The sequence below is a fragment of the Muntiacus reevesi genome, chromosome 9 (assembly GCF_963930625.1).
Source record: "Muntiacus reevesi chromosome 9, mMunRee1.1, whole genome shotgun sequence".
NCBI classification, from domain to species: domain Eukaryota; kingdom Metazoa; phylum Chordata; class Mammalia; order Artiodactyla; family Cervidae; genus Muntiacus; species Muntiacus reevesi.
In genome coordinates this window covers 40409969-40426891 of record NC_089257.1, presented here as the reverse complement: position 1 = coordinate 40426891, position 16923 = coordinate 40409969, and the positions used below count along the sequence as shown (strand labels likewise).

At 38.4% G+C, this 16923-nt stretch overlaps 1 pseudogene; it reads right to left on the bottom strand.

Moving 5' to 3' along the window:
• Positions 1-10103: 10103 nt before the first annotated feature.
• On the bottom strand, positions 10104-11046 carry LOC136175769 (olfactory receptor 52B4-like; annotated as a pseudogene).
• Positions 11047-16923: the final 5877 nt, after the last annotated feature.

Below are 16923 nucleotides of genomic sequence, written 5' to 3'. Positions count from 1 at the left end.
AGGCTGAGGGAACTCTGAAACTTGGGAGAGGATGGCCTGGGCCTAGCTCTTCCAGAGTATTAATGTCAAAAAACAGAACATTTTTATACGGAGGCACCAGCCCTTGGTGAGTGGAGATCTCTTGATTGGTGATTGGGTTAAATCTTGAATGACTGGGTTTTTGTTTTGTTTTTCCGGTGTAAAGTTTATTGAATTATACTTACCTATGTGCACATATCCATAGGGAACATATCCACAGAAACTCAAGAGCCCCCTCAGGCCACCTTTTAGCCTGAATGATTGGGTTTGGATAGTGGGTGCTGAACAGAGAACCTAATCCAATCACCAGAACAATCCAGTGACTAAATCACCCAACTTCTACCTCAAACTTGTGCCTATCCCCAACAGCCATCACAGAGCATTTTGCAATCTCCAGTTAACCCCTTCATTGCTTGTGCATATGGTGCTAGTTTTGTTTTTAGACAAAGCCAGTAGGCTACTCACAGACTTGAAATTTTCAATCCTATACCTAATTTAATGACACAAAACATCACTATGGTTATTCTATAGATTTTCTCTTATTGTTGATACTTCAGAAGTGTAACTGTGTTAAATTGTAGGGAGATATCCTCATTTCTGCTCCTAAATTTATAAGATTATTCACCAGAGTCAAATCCACCTCTGGAAACATTTCTGCTGATAGTTTTTCACAAGTTACAAGAACACTTTTGTTTTTGCCCATTGACATTTTTTCAATTCATAATGACACTAGAGAGAGTTGATCAAACTCAGTGTCCTTTAGCACATCTCAAGTACTGCTCTGAGCATTCCCTACTCAGTATATAAAAGATTTAAGTACTTCTCTTATAACCATGTGTATAATTGATTAATCCAATAATAGAGACAAAAACTGTGAATAAGACACTGACCAGGAAGATAATCCTTTTACTGCAAAAGGGTGCAAGAGAAATAGCTAATTGTTAATTGATTCAATCTGATTATAAATGTATCTCATCATGAGAAAAGCAGAAATGATTAGATCAAATAAACCACTAAATCTCAGCAACAGTGTGGCCACCCAGTGAGAGTTGTTTTTTTCTGTCTTATACACTATTATTTAATTCCTTACATTTTTTATTTAATTTTTAACACCCAAAACACTTTTTATTGGGGAATAGCCGATTAAAATGTTGTGATAGTTTCAGGTGAACAGCAAAGGGACTCAGCCATATATATACATATATCTATTCTCCCTCTCCCATCCAGGCTGGCACATAACATTGAACAGAGTTCCAAGTGCTATACAATCGATTTTTGTTGGTTATACATTTTAAATATAGCAGTGTGTACACAACCTTCCCAAAGTCTTTAACTATCCCTTCCCCTCCGGCAACAAAGAATTCATTTTCTAAGTCTGTGAGTCTCTGTCTGCTTTGTAAGTAGGTTTATTTGTATCATTTCTTTTTAGAGTCCAGATATAAGGGATGTCATATGATATTTCTCCTTCTCTATCTAACTTACTTCACTAAGTATGACAATTTCTGCCCATCTATATTGCTGCAAATGGAATTATTTCATTATTTTTAATGACTGGATAATATTTCATTATATATGTGTGTATATATTATATTATATATATTTATTTATATATATACATATTATATATATATATATATTACATATATATAGAGAGAGACACACACACACACCACATGTTCTTTATCCATTCTTCTGTCGATGGACTTTTAGATTGTTTCCATGTCTTGGCTATTGTAAATAGTGCTGCAATGAATATTGGGGTGCATGTATCTTTTGGGGCCATGTTTTTCTCTGGATATATGCCCAGGAGTGGAATTGCAGAGTCATATGGTAGCTCTGGGCTTCCCTTGTGGCTCAGTGGGTAAAGAATCCACCTGCAATGCAGGAGACCTGGGTTCAATCCCTGGGTTGGGAAGATCCCCTGGAGAAGGGAAGGGCAACCCACTTCAGTATTCTTGCCTGAAGGATTCCATGGACAGAGGAGCCTGGCAGGCTACAGTCCATGGGGTCGCAAAGAGTCGGGACTGAGCAACTAACACTGTGGTAGGTCTATTTTTAATCTTTAAAGGAACCTCCATACTATTCTCCATAGTGGCTGTACCAATTTATATTCCCACGAACAGTGCAAGAGGGTTCTCTTCTTTCTATTCTCTCTCCAGCATCTGTTTGTGGGGTTTTTTTGGTTTTTATGTTTGTTTGTTTGTTTGTTTTTGATGATAGCCGTTCTGACCAGTGTGAGGGGATATCTCACTGTAGTTCTGATTTACTTTTCTCTAATAACTAGCAATGTTGAACATCTTTTCATGCACCTCTTGGCCATCTGTATGTCCTCTTTAGAGAAATGTCTATTCAGTCTTCTGTCCATTTTTTGAGTCAGTTGTTTGTTCTGATGCTATTAAGTGTCATAAGCTGTTTGTAAATTTTGGAGACTAATCCCTTATCAGTCACATCATTTGGAAATATTTTTCCCAATCTTCGGGTTGTCTTTTTGTTTTGTTTATTGTTTCCTTTGCTGTGCAAAAGCCTTTATGTAGGTCCCATTTATTTTTGCTTTTATTTCCATTACTCTGGGAGATGGATTTAAAAAGATGTTGGTGTGATTTATGTCAGAGGGTGTTCGGCCTATGTTTTGCTCTAAAAATTTTATAGTGTCTGGTCTAACACTTAAGTCTTTAATCCATTTTGAGCTTATTTTTGTGTATGGAGTTAAGGAATGATCTATTTCATTTTTTTTAACATGTAGCTGTCCAGTTTTCCCTTCATCATTTGTTGAAGTGACTATCTTTCCAATATTATGTAGTCTTGCCTCCTTTGTCATAGATTAATTGACTATAGGTGCATGGGCTTATTTCTGGGTTTTCTATCTTGTCGCATTGATCTGCATTTCTATTTTTTGTGCCAGTATCATGCTGTTTTGATTCCTGTAGCTTTATAGTACAATGGGCACCCAATGGAGGTTTTTAATACCTAGATCTGGCCCTGTGATTTTGCAAAGTGAATGAGAGATGAAACTGATCAGAATTTTACAATTATCTCAGGGATCAGCTCAACTAGGTGAACTCTAAAATGTTACAACACTGCAGTGAACTGTTCATGATTTGCCCAGAAGTCTATTTTAAAATTTTTAACTGACATTCAAGGCAACTTTACCTGTAACTGCAATATTGTTGCACTAAGATACAGTTGGATATTCTTGAAATGAAACTATAAATCATAAGATTGTGCAAATTTGGCCCCATAATTCATAAAACTTTTCACCAGTACAAAAGTCACATTCTGGACTACATCCCTGCTGATTATTTATTAGTGCTTCAGCAACACAGAATTTTCTGTATTTCATATTTTGAAGGAGAACCAAAATCTTCTTGGTATTAGTAAGAAAGTGCTCCAAAATGGAACCAAGAGGCCACTGCTGGAGTAGGAGTTCTCCATGTCTCAGTCTCAACTAAGTCTAATGAACTCATGCAGAACATCTGCCAGATACTCAAGATACTTATTGGATCCTTGCCCTAAAAAGAACTTGTGAAAGCAAATCTACCTATTGGTAATGACCGTGAAATATCTCATGATATGTCAAGGACAAATATTGATAATTTCTTTTTTTAATTTTTTTACTGAAGTATAGCTGAGAGAAGGAAATGGCAACCTTCTATTCTTGCCTGGTGAATCCCCATGAACAGAGGAACCTGTTGGGGTGTCTATGGGGTTGCAAAGAATTGGACAGGACTTAGCAACTAAACAGCATAATTGATTTACAATGTTGTGCCAATCTGCTGTATAAAGTGATTCAGTAATACACATATATACATTTTTATATTCTTTTCAACTATGGTTTATCACAGGATATTCAATAGAGTTTCCTGTGCTAATCATTAGGACTTTGTTGTTTATCCATTCTAAATGCAATAGTTTTCATCACCAACTCCAAACTCCCAGTCCATCCCTCTCCCTTCCCCCTTCCCCTACGCACACACAAGTCTGTTCTCTATGACTAGGAGTCTGTTTCTGTTTTGTAGATATGTTCATTTCTGTCATACTTTAGATTCCACCTGTAAGTGATACCATAATCTTTCACTTTGACTTGTTCTCTTAGTATGAAAATCTCTAATTGCATCCATATTGCTGTAAATGGCATTTTTCCTTATTTTTAATGGCTGAGCAGTATTCAGTTGTATAGATGTCCACTTCTTCTTTATCCATTCATCTGTCAGTGGACATTTAGTTTGTTTCTATGTTTTGGCTGTTGTGGACAGTGCAGCTATGAATATAGAGATATATGTATTGATGTATTGTTATATTGTTAATTATAGTTTTGTCTGGGCATATTCCCAGGAGTGGGATTGCAAGAAAATCAGGAATTGGTGAGAGCTTCTGCCTACTTTCATGCTTTCAAATTCAGCTTTATGTGAGCATTTGCACCTGCTGTGCTGTGCTTAGTCACTTTGTGACCCCATGATCTGTAGCTCGCCAGGCTCCTCTGTCCATGGGGATTCTCTAGGCAAGAATAATGGAGTGGGTTGCCATGCCCTCTTCCAGAGATCTTCCCAACCCAGGGATCAAATCCAGGTCTCCTGCAATGCAGACTGAGTCATTACCATCTGAGCCACCAGGAAAGCCCAAAAGTACTGGAGTAGGTAGCCTATCCCTTCTCCAGGGGATCTTCTTGACCCAGGAATTGAACCAGCTGAGCTACCCAGGAAGCCCAAGCATTTGCATACAGAAATGCAATACATTTAAAATTATTTTCATTTCCATTTGTCTTAAGTTTTAAGTGAATATTATATACTTAGAAATTATAAAAATACCAAACAAAAAGGAAAGATAAACATATGACTTTACACTTGTGCAGGGACAATATCTATGAAGCAACACACTATCTTTTAATGCTTCTCTTATGGGAGGTGGTTGTGAATTGCTAATTTTCCTAAGTCATTATACCCTCTAAAGCACTGTTTCTCCAAGTGTATTCCCCAGACCATTAGCTTTAGCATCAAGTAGAAACTTGAGGAAAATGTAAATATGGACCCCAGACTCACTAAGTCTGATACTCTGGGGGTGGAGCCCAAATCTATGTTATGAAAATCCCCCCAGGTGATTCTGTGCCCACCAGTGCTTGTGGAAAACTGCCTGAAGCAGGCATTTCTGAAAATACAAAGTCCTATCTTTACTTCTTAGGTACATGACTATACATTAGAAGTTTCTGAGTTTTAACAATCATTAGATTCAGGGAAATTTTAAATCCTGATGTCTGCTGGTGGGAACTAGATAGCAATAGTTCCTCAAACTAGCCAGGTGGATCTAACATACAACCAAATTTGAGAATCTTTTACCTTAAGCAATGTTACTTAAATCACCTGTATTCAAATAACCTAGCAGGTTCTTTTAGGATCATCCTAACATGCAATTTCTGATTTATTAATCCAAAGTGAGATCCAAGAGTATATACTTCCAACAAACTCCCAGAGGATGCCACAGCAGCTAGACTGAGAACCTACTTTGAACCCTAAAGCCCTAAAAGTTGTACAAAGGAAAGTCAATACCAGGACACTTCAGGTCTGAGGGTTAATGGGCTTTCAAATTCTGTATCTTAAAGGAAATGTCTTTCATTCCCAAATTTTGCATACCTGATGTGCCCTCAAGTCTCTGCTGCTGCTCTGCCCCATTCCACTCGAGAATCTAAACAGATAAGGAAAGGAAGGCTACCTGCAAAACACACATCTGATCAAGGGTAACTCGTGCTTAAATACTTTAATGGCTTCCTTGTTTAACAAAAAATGAAAACGGTTCTAATCTTACCTGTTAGAAAGACATGCTGGGGATCTTTTAGTCCTTTCATTTCCTTGAAAGTAGTAGTCTCTGTCTAGCCTCAGTATCTTTGTACAAGCTGTGTTCTTTCCCTTCAAAGTTCTCTGTCTCGACCTCCATCTACAAACACCTTCTAAGTAGTCTATTCAGCTGTTAGATCAAGCCTAAACTCATTTCCATCAAAGAAACTCATGTTCCCTCCCAGTCCCACATAGCTTTTCCTTTGAGATTCCAAAGCACTCAAAAGTGCCTACACTTGTATGAAAGCTGATTATTATTTTAATTCCTCAATGGATTGAAATATCTGGAATATAGGGATTGTAAGTGCTTAGGCTTACTTCCTTCTCTGGTGGCTCATTGGTAAAGAATCCACCTGCCAATGCAGGAGACCTGGGTGTGATCCCTGGGTTGAGAATATCTCCTGGAGGAGGAAGTGGCAACCCATTCCAGTATTCTCACCTGGGAAATACCATGAACAGAGGATCCTGGCGGCTACAGTTGATGGGGTCGAAAAGAGTCAAACACAGCTGAGCACGCACGCATCTTACCTAGCACCCAGCATAATATTGAGCTCATAAAGTCATCCAATAAATATTTGTTGAATTGATTGATTAAAAGTGAGTTTTTTCTAATTCTAATAAGCTGAAATAGCACATATATTCTTCTTAGCAAAAATTTGAGATAGATTTTGTACTAAAACCTATTTACTTCAGTATCTTTTTTTGTAATGGGAAATGTAGCAGCAAGAATTGATCAAATGACACATTGCTGACACTGCCAGTGTCCAAAATTTGAGTCTACTTAATTTGAATCTAAGTACACACACCAAATCCTAAGGGTCAAATCACCGTAATTTACTTTCTTTATTCAAAGTCAGATCATGGCTTATTAATATTCTCAAACAGCCACTGTGAATATCAGCTAATGTCTAAATCTCTAGTGTGAATAGTGCTGTTGCTGTTTAGTCACTAAGTCGTGTCTCTTTGCGACCCCATGGACAGTAGTCCACCAGGCTCCTCTGTCCATGGGATTTCCCAGGCAAGAATACCGGAGTGTGTTGCTATTTCCTTCTCCAGGGGATTTTCCCAACCCAGGGATCAAACCCACATCTCCTGCATTACAGGTAGATTCTTTACCACTCAGCCACCCTCCTCTACCTGCTTAAGGTCTCTGCCTGAGCCTAAATATTAAACTGGCAGGAGACAGATGAAGCAGACAGAAAACTGTACAAGATTTATTCAATATTTACCTGTATATGAGGACCTTCACAACAGAATGAAGCCCTAAATAAGTGGCCAGACCAAAAAGCTCTTATATTTTTAAGACAAAGAAATAATAATAAATTTGTGACGAAGTGTCAAGACACAGGACTTTGAGTGAGGCACAGTAAGTTGTGGGCAAGTGACTAGAGAATATATGGTGCAGGAGGCAGGACAAGGGGAGATAAGAATTATTTTGTCAAACTTGTTTTTTCAGATCCATTTCAGCATGGCTTCCCAGTCTCTGCAAACGAGGACGGTCTCTTCTGCTGCTGCTACAGGGAGGTCACCTTTCTCCTGGGAAATTGTATGACCTGTTTTTAAGTAGAAAAAGTGGTCAGAGAGCCTCCCTGTCATTCACTGTTTTTCAGCACTCCTGGAGAAGAGAAAGGCTACCCACTCCAGTATTCTGGCCTGGAGAGTTCCATGGACTGTATAGTCCATGGGGTCACAAAGAGTCAGACATGACTGAGTGACTTTCACTTTCACTTTCAATTTCTCTTTCACTCCAAATAATCATTCCAAAGTGACCTATTTGGGAATGCAAGTTCTGAGCTCCTTCATATTCAAGGCCTTTCCTGGGTCACCTTGCCTGTCTCTTAAGAACCCTCTCTTGCCCCTCATATTCTACTTCTCAGACTGCCTACTTGCTATTCCCAAGTCCTTTGACCTGGGAAACTCTTGCTACTGGTCAACACTCAGCACAGGAATCAGCTCCTGTAGGACAACTCCTCTCACTCCCAGCTAGGCAAAGTGACTGTCCTTTGTCTCACAATGTTCCACAGTGTTGTCTACATAATTTATCACAAGGCATTTTAATTGCTAGCTGTTTTGTCTGCTATAATGTATGGCCTTCCTAAGACAGGGGGAATATGATATATATTTCTATATCTCCATATTTTAGCTTAGATCTGATAAGTTATAAAGTGGGTGTCCATTAATGTTTGTTGAGTCACTCCTTTTATTTACAACTTTTAGTTTATTTGTTTATGGTGTGATTATTGAGAAATATGGGCTTTACTGGTGGCTCAGACAGTAAAGAATTTGCAATATAGGAGACCCTGGTTCGATCCCTGGGTCAGGAAGATCCACTGGGGAAAGGAATGACTACCCACTCCAATATTCTTGCCTGGGGGATCCCATGGACAGAGGAGTCCATGAGGTCACAAAGAGTTGGACATGAGTGAGAGCCTAACACTACCATGACTACACTGCTGAGAAGTATATTCTAAATATGTGGTAATCCTGAGTGTTTTTATACAGAAGCTTGACTCCATTTATACAGTTAACCCTTTCCATACCTGTGGTAGCTGGGATGACTTGGTTGTTTCTAAGCAAGTAGCAGGGGGATGGAGGTGGGATGACATTTGGGTTTGTGGGCACTATCCAGGCTGAAGTACAGATTCGAAGGCCCAGAGTAGGTGAAGAGAAAATTCACATATGAGACAACTTCTTAAAGCACTTTTCTTGGGTGTTACCCTGGATTGCCACTTCACCCTGAACTCATGGCCATTTTTGTCCTTGTCCTGCCTTTGTGTTATGTGCAAAGAGACTTTGTGGGAGTTGTGTGAGCTCCATCTCTATGGAATGTCTTTCCTGAGCACAATTATATCAGTTCTTTCAAAGGGAATGGTTACCCTTGGTTTCATGCAATGGTTCTGGTCATATTCCCTGTGTGTCTAGCACAGACTCTATTCTATCTTCTAATATCACACGCTGCTGAAGAAGGAACCAGGAATAATGCATGTTGCAGTTCCTACATTCAGGAGTTGTTTACAATCAGGCAGCTGAATAGACTGTCATGGATTTCCCTTGCCCAAGAGTCAGTGTGCTGCCAGTGTACTCTCCTTGGTTAAAAATAGGAACCATATTTCCTGTGTTCAAACCAATACTCTACAGACATTTCTCCTTTTCTTTTCAGGTATTAACACTTACTCTTATGATTCACAACTTACTGATGTAAGTCATGGACAAGTTAGATAATGGCACACACAAAAACGCTTTCACTAATATAATTCCACTTTTTCTAAATGTACAACTACATAAGTATCTGCCTATATTCATGAGCAGGCTTCCCAGGTGGCTCAGTGGTAAAGAATCCATCTGCCAATGCAGGTAATACAGAAGATACAGGTTGAACCCCTGGGTCAGGAAAATCTCATGGAGAAGGAAATGGCAACCCACTCCAGTATTCTTGCCTGGAGAATCTCATGGATAGAGGAGCCTGGCAGGCTACAGTCCATAGGGTTGCAAATGCCAGACACAACTAAGTATGTATGCACATATTTATGGACATGTTCATTTTTTAATCATCTTAATACCAAATTATTTACCTATCTAGTGGCTGTGTTTAGGGGAACTCTTTTTGTTCCTTCTTAATAGCTATAATTTACCAATATAAAGTTTATACTTCTAAGGCATGCAATATATTATTTTGATATATTTACTTTGAAATGATTAAGAAATCAAGCCAATTAACATATTCTATACACTTAACTACAATTTGTGTCTGTATGTGATGAGAAAACTTAAGATCAAACCTCTTAAAATTTCAGATATATAATATAGTTAACTATAGTTACAATGCTATCCATTACATCTCTAGAAGTTATTCATCTTGCATAACTGACAAATGTACCCTTTGTATGTGATTTTCCAGGGATGTCACAAGATGTCTCAAAGGGTGAAAAACTCAGTGAGGAATAGTTTAATAAACTTAAACCAGAACACTGTATTTATTTCATCTATTACCAAATCAAGCTAGAGACTTGAAAGATGCATGGCTTTGGAAATTCACAGGCTCTGCATAGGGCATAACATGCTTAGTCCAACATGGTATTACTTTCTCTAATGATTTGACTGCACAAGATGTAAGTCCCAGAACCTTCTTGGAGAACTTCCACTGGAATAGAATTCACTGTTTCCTAGTATCCAGTTTACCACTAGGGTTTCCACCCACCAATTCTACAGCTCACATCATAGATACCTACGAAAGCTGGAAATTCTGTTCATCCTCCAAAGTTATCTTTGCCTTGGAAAAAAATATGTGAGCCACCTGCTCCAGATTTGCTTGGTCTTGATCCCATAAATGATGGGGTTCAGCATAGGTAGAGCCAGAACGCAGACATTAGTCAACAAGATGTGGATGTGAGGCGCAATGTGCTGACCAAACTTCTAAGTCAGGGTTGTGAAGATTCCAGGCCCATAAAAGAGAATGATGATGCAGACATGGGAGCCACACTTGTTGAGACTTGTGATGAACATCTTTGGAAGGAATGTGGAAGACAGCATGCAAAATCAGAATGTAGGAAATAAAAAATTAATAGGACATCTAAGACCACTGTTGACATTATGACAGACAGTCCATTCCAGATGTTCACTCTAATGTCATTACAAGCATATTTGGCCAAGCCAGTGTGTTCACAACAAGTGTGTGGGATGACATTATTTTGACAGAAATTCAGTCTTTTCAAAAGAAATATCACAGGGAAAAATTATACAATAACTTCTCAGAAAGATGATAACACCAATTTTCCCAATCAGTGTATGTGTAAAAATAGTGGTGTATCTCAGAGGGTAGCATATGGCAATGTGCAGTCAAATGGCTTCACCAGAAAAATCCCTGACTCAGAATGAAGGTGAAATGGACAAAGAAGAGCTGGGTGATGCAGCAATCCAGGGAGATCTCCCCAACACCAAACCAGAAGATAGCCAAGACCTGAGGGACTGTGCATGTGGAGAGGACAATGTCTGCTCCAGACAGCATGCAGAGGAAGAGGTACATGGGTTCATGGAGGCACCATTCCATGAAGATAATGAAGATCAGCAGGCTGTTCCCAAGCAGGGCGATGACATAGGAAATGAAGAAGGGATTGGAGATCCACATAAGCTAGTCATCAAGGCCAGGGTTGCCCAGCAAGCAAAAGACTGTGTGGCTAACACTAGTGTGGTTTAAAGAAAGCATATATGTAGAGACTACCAGAGACATCACCTCAAACTCTCCAACAGAAATGAAAATTCAGATTTTCCTGGAATATACTTTGTGAAGTCACAAAGACTTTTGGCATATCTCACACACTTCATCTTCTGTGAACATGCAAAAAACAAACATGAAAAGCCAGTAGGGTATATTCTCTGCCTCAGTGAGTGATAGTCTAGCTAAAAGTTATGCACATCTCCAGGGTACAGAGAGATGGGAACTCTTCCACACTGCTGGTGAGAATGTAAGTTTGTACAACTGCTATGGAGAACAGTGTGGATATTCCTTCAAAAAGCTAAAAACAAAGCTACCATATAACCCTGCAATCCCATTCCTGGGCATATATCTGGAGAAAAAACACCATCTGAAAGGATATATGCACCCCAATATTCTTGTAGCACTGTTTACAATAGCCAAAACATGGAAGCAACCTAAATGTCCATCAACAGAGGAATGGATAAGAAGATGTTGTGCATATATGTAATGGAATATTACTCAGCCATTAAAAAGAATGAAATAATGTCACTTACAGCACATGGATGGACCTAGAGATTGTCATACTAAGTGAAGTAAGCCAGACAGAGAAGGAAAAATAAAACATGGTATCACTTATATGCATAATCTTAAAAGAAATGAAAAAAAATGAACTTATTTACAGAACAGAAACAGACTCACAGGTTACAGAATGAATTTATGGTTGCCAGGGAGAAAGGGAACTATCACATTGTTAATCAGCTATGAAAGTGAAAGTCACTCTGTCATGTCTTACTCTTTGTGACCCCACGAGCTATACCGTCCATGGAATTCTCCAGGTCAGAATACTGGAGTGGGTAGCCTTTCCCTTCTCCAGGCGATCTTCCCAACCCAGGTCTCTGGCATTGCAGGCGAATTCTTTACCAGCTGAGCCACAAGGGAAGCCCAAGAATACTGAAATGTGTAGCCTATCCCTTCTCCAGGGGATCTTCCTGACCCAGGAATCAAACCCAGGTCTCCTGCATTGCAGGCAGATTCTTTACCTTCTGAGCCACCAGGGAAGCCCATGAATATACAAAGGAAACCATTATATGTATCTGAGAATGCTATAACAAGAGGTTTCTTGAATTTGAACTTGAACTTCACCTTGTGTTGGTTAGTTTATTATAAGGAGAATGAAAAGAAGAGGAAGCAATAGCTAAAAACTGGATATTCAAATTGAAATACCACTTGTTTGTGAACCCCATTTGTTCAGATCCAGGAGGCTGTGCATAGGAATACTGAAGAGAGCAGGGTAGGTTGGAAGCTGCGAATGGACAGGCGATTATTGGGGGAAGGATGAAACAAAGGAAATTTTATAGACTGGGGCCAGGCAAAGATGCCAAAAAGCTCAGTGTGAGGATTTGCCTCTTCCATTGCTCCCCTGACCAAGTTAGAGTGACCTTGGTCTGACAAAAGTTCAGCCTAAATGCTCACACTCAAGGCTCTTCCCTCACAGTTCTCTTCTCATACCTGCCTGAGAAGTCCTGGTCCACTTCCCAAGTCCTGCCTTAGGATTCTAGGACAGACCTCTGTCATTGTCAGGGCTCTTATCATATTTGCAGAAGGGTCTTGAGTCTAAGTCAATATCTGTTTTGTTTTCTCATGTCTGGCCCAATTGTTAGACACTGGTCATATATTAGATCACTTTACATTCTTTATAAACCTTCATTAACCTCAGCTGCCTATACACTCTGCACCTCCCTTCCTAAACTTTACCCTCCACACGAACTGGGGGCAACCAGTTGGATGCCTTGGTCTTTGCGAAGCTTTCTGCACATATGTCAATAACCTCCAAGAGGCCTGTCCCCTCTGACATATCTGGAACATAAAACCAGCCCAGTCCTTACCTTGGTCCTGGAACCACACCACCCTCGGGCATCTAACTCACTCACCACCCTTTCCTAGTCTTCAGGAACAGACCTAAAATTGATGATGTTCATCGCAGCACTGTTTATAATAGCCAGGACATGGAAGCAATCTAGATGCCCATCAGTGGACGAATGGACAAGGAAGCTATTATACACCATGGAATATTACTCAGCCATTACAAAGAATTCATTTGAATCAGTTCTAATGAGATGGATGAAACTGGAGCCCATTATACAGAGTGAAGTAAGCCAGAAAGATAAAGACCAATACAGTATACTAACGCATATATATGGAATTTAGAAAGATGGTAACGATAACCCTATATGCAAAACAGAAAAAGAGACTCAGATGTACAGAACAGACTTTTGGACTCTGTGGGAGAAGGCAAGGGTGGGATATTTCGAGAGAACAGCATCGAAACATGTATATTATCTAGGGTGAAACAGATCACCAGCCCAGGCTGGATGCATGAGACAAGTGCTCCGACCTGGTGCACTGGGAAGACTCAGAGGGATTGGGTAGAGAGGGAGGTGGGAGGGGGGATCGGGATGGGGAATACTTGTAAATCCATGGCTGATTCATGTCAATGTATGACAAAAACCACTACAGTATTGTAAAGTAATTAGCCTCCAACTAATAAAAATAAATGAAAAAAACAACAACAACAACAAAGATTGATGCTGAAAGTCAGCTTGTTGGGGTCCAGACATTTAGGCTGTTTATTCTCTGTCAGGAGAGCCCTTAAGGGAAGCACTTACATCAGAGCCCCAGAGAAAATTGTCTCCACCAGCCTCGCCACCTCCCAAATAGCCTAGATCCACTTCTCAGTTCATCCATGCACCACAACTCAGCCTTTCCCTCCTGTTTTTTCTCCTGTTCTCTCCACATGCCCTACTCTCTACCCCACACTCAGTGTTTATACTTAGGATGTTTTCCTACAAAAAACCCATCCCAGCAAAACCAACTTTGCTACAGTCTTGTTTAATACTTACAATGCCATTAAATACTGAGATAAATTAATGAAAATTAAAGTTATTTTCAGTCTGTTATATCAATGCCTACAATTATTATGTAAAGTTTATTTTCAAATTTTTGTCCTTCATATAAGGATGATTTGAATTATATTTATCCCTAGAGTCATCATAAGATTCATATTTTGGAGTTATATATCATGAGTCTTCATTTTTTCCTGAGGGTATGAAGATGTCCATGCACAATTTGTAGAAATCTTGTGATTCTTGACATTTGTGACATATTTCATTTCATTTGCCAGCCTAGATTATCATTCCATTTACTGCTTATTCACCAAAAATTCACATTTATGAGTGTTGAGGGGAAAAAATGCTAATGCTTTTTGTGTATTCTTTTAAAGTAGTTTTACCTGCTCACCGTGAATGCATACATTAACTTTTTAACTTAAAAATAACTTTATATTCAATAAATTATCCAAGTACTCTTGTACATTATTGTTTCTCAAGACAGGATGAAATTAATATCAACTTCAAAAAAATTTGTTTTGTTATAACTACACACAGCTTTTTCATAGACCAATTCTAAATCCCATAACTGTACCTTTTTTATTTGTTTGGTCAGACACCCCTATATTGTTCAGTGTCCCTTACTGAAATGCATAAAATAAAACTTGACTTTGCTGAACTGCAGGTTTATTTCTGTGGCTCTTACTAATTAGGCAAGGACAATGTCACTCATCTCCAACTTCTCAACCCAGCATTTTACCCAAGTTTAATTGTTTTTGATAGCCAGACATTGCCCTGGGCACTATGATCATGTACTTCCAGCCATAGGAGAAATAAAAATCATTAATTTTGCTGAAATAAACTTTATAGAAATAGCTCTGCTAGATAAAAACTTGAGCAAAATTTTAATTCATACTGATGTCTTAATTTAACAAATTTTCATGTAATTGTTTTCTGTGTAATAAAACACATAAATGATCCTAATATCTATGATGTGTATTTTCTTCACTTTCATACATATATCACCTGGTCAGGAACGAGTTGAATATATACTTTCTATTCTCAAGAATCTCTCCTCTATGAAAAATACTCTTAGAAGTATTAATATTTTGTTTAATCTCTTAAGTATTAAGATATTTTCAAGCTAACTTTCTGTTTTTGATTTCTGATCTAAGAATATACTTTATAAGATTGATATTTTAAAAATATGTTAAGATGTGCTTTATGGCCCAGAACGATGTCTAGTCTGGCAAATATTCTGTGTGAGCTTGAAAATAATCTTTGTTCTGCTATCATTGAAAAGACTGTTCCACAAATGTCAACTAGATCAAGTTAGTTCATAGTTTTGTACTGACAACTTAATTTTCATGGATTTTTGGACTGCCTGGTCTATCAAAGTCAAAGAAAGGTGATAATGCCTCCAACCATAATAGTGGATTTGTCTCTTTCTTCATGCAGTTTTATCTGGTTTTGGCTCACATATTTTGACCTTCTGTTGTCAAGGACATATACATTTCAATTGTTATGTCTTCTTGAAGAATCAACCATGCTGTCATTATATAATACACTTCTTTATTCCAGATAATCTTCATTGTTCTGAAGTGTGCTTTATCTCAAGTAAACAGAGCTACCTCAGCTTTCTTTTGTTTAGTGTTTGCAAGGTATATCTTACTCAATCATATTATTTTTAACTCATCTGATTCTTTACAGTTAAGATAGGTTTCTTGTAGACAATATACAGATGGGTTTTTCTTCACTATGGTAAAAAAAAAAAAATGAGATCTACTTCTTAGCTGAATTTTAAATACACAGTACAGTGTCATTAACTCTAAGCACATGTTGTTCAGGAGATCTCTTAGAACTTTTTCATCCTATATGACTGGAACTATAGCCCATTGAACAGCAATTCCCCATTCCCCTCTCTCCAGTGCCTGGCAACCACCATTCTACTTTCTGTTTCTAGGAGTCTGACTATTTAGACACCTCACATAAGCAGAATCATGCAGTATTAATCCTCCTATGACTGGCTTATTCCACTCAGCATGGTGTCCTTGAGATCCGTTCATGTTTTTACAAATGGAGAAATTTTCTCCTTTCTCATGAATGAATAATATTCCTGTGTGTGTGTGTGTGCACGTGCGTGTGCGTGTGTGTGTACCACATCCCCCTTATGCATTCGTGATACATGGACACCTATGTTATTTCCATATATGGCTATTGTGGACAATGCTGCAATGAACATGACAGTACAGATATCTCTTTAAGATTCTGATTTCAATTATTTTGGCTAGACATTCAGAAGTAGGTCTGCTAGATCATCTAGTAGTTTTATTTTTAATTTTTCGAGGACCATACATACTATTTTCCACAGTGACTGAACTAACTTATGTTTTCAACAATAGTGCACAATGTTTCACTTTTACCCTCATCCTCACCAAGGTTTGACCTTTCTTTTTTATTAAATAGCCATTTAAGCAAGTGTGAATTGACTAATGAATGTCCTTTTTATTTTGATTCATTGATGATTAGTAATGTTGAGAACCTTTACATGGACCTTTGGCCATTTGTATATCTTCTTTGGAAAAATGTCTGTTCAACCCATGAGCCCATTTCTAAATCAGGTGATTTGGATTTTTTTTGCTATTCAGTTGGACGAGTTCCCTGCATATTTTGGATAATAACCTCTTACAAGATATGTTCTGCAAAAAATTTTCTCTTATTCCATACTTTGATATTTTTTCATTTTGTTAGGTGCTTCTTCTGCTGTGCAGAGCATTTGAGTTGATATAGTCTCACTCTTGATTTTTGCTTTTGTTATTTGTGATTTTAGTGCCATACATTAAAACTCATTGCCATGACCAGCTCAAGGAGTTGTTTCTCTGTTTTCTTTTAGGAGTCTTATGGTTTGGGTTTGATCTTTAATCCATTTTGAGGGGATTTTTTTTTTTTTTTTTTTGAGTGATGTGAGATAAGAGTACAGTTTCATTTTTTTCCTCCTAGT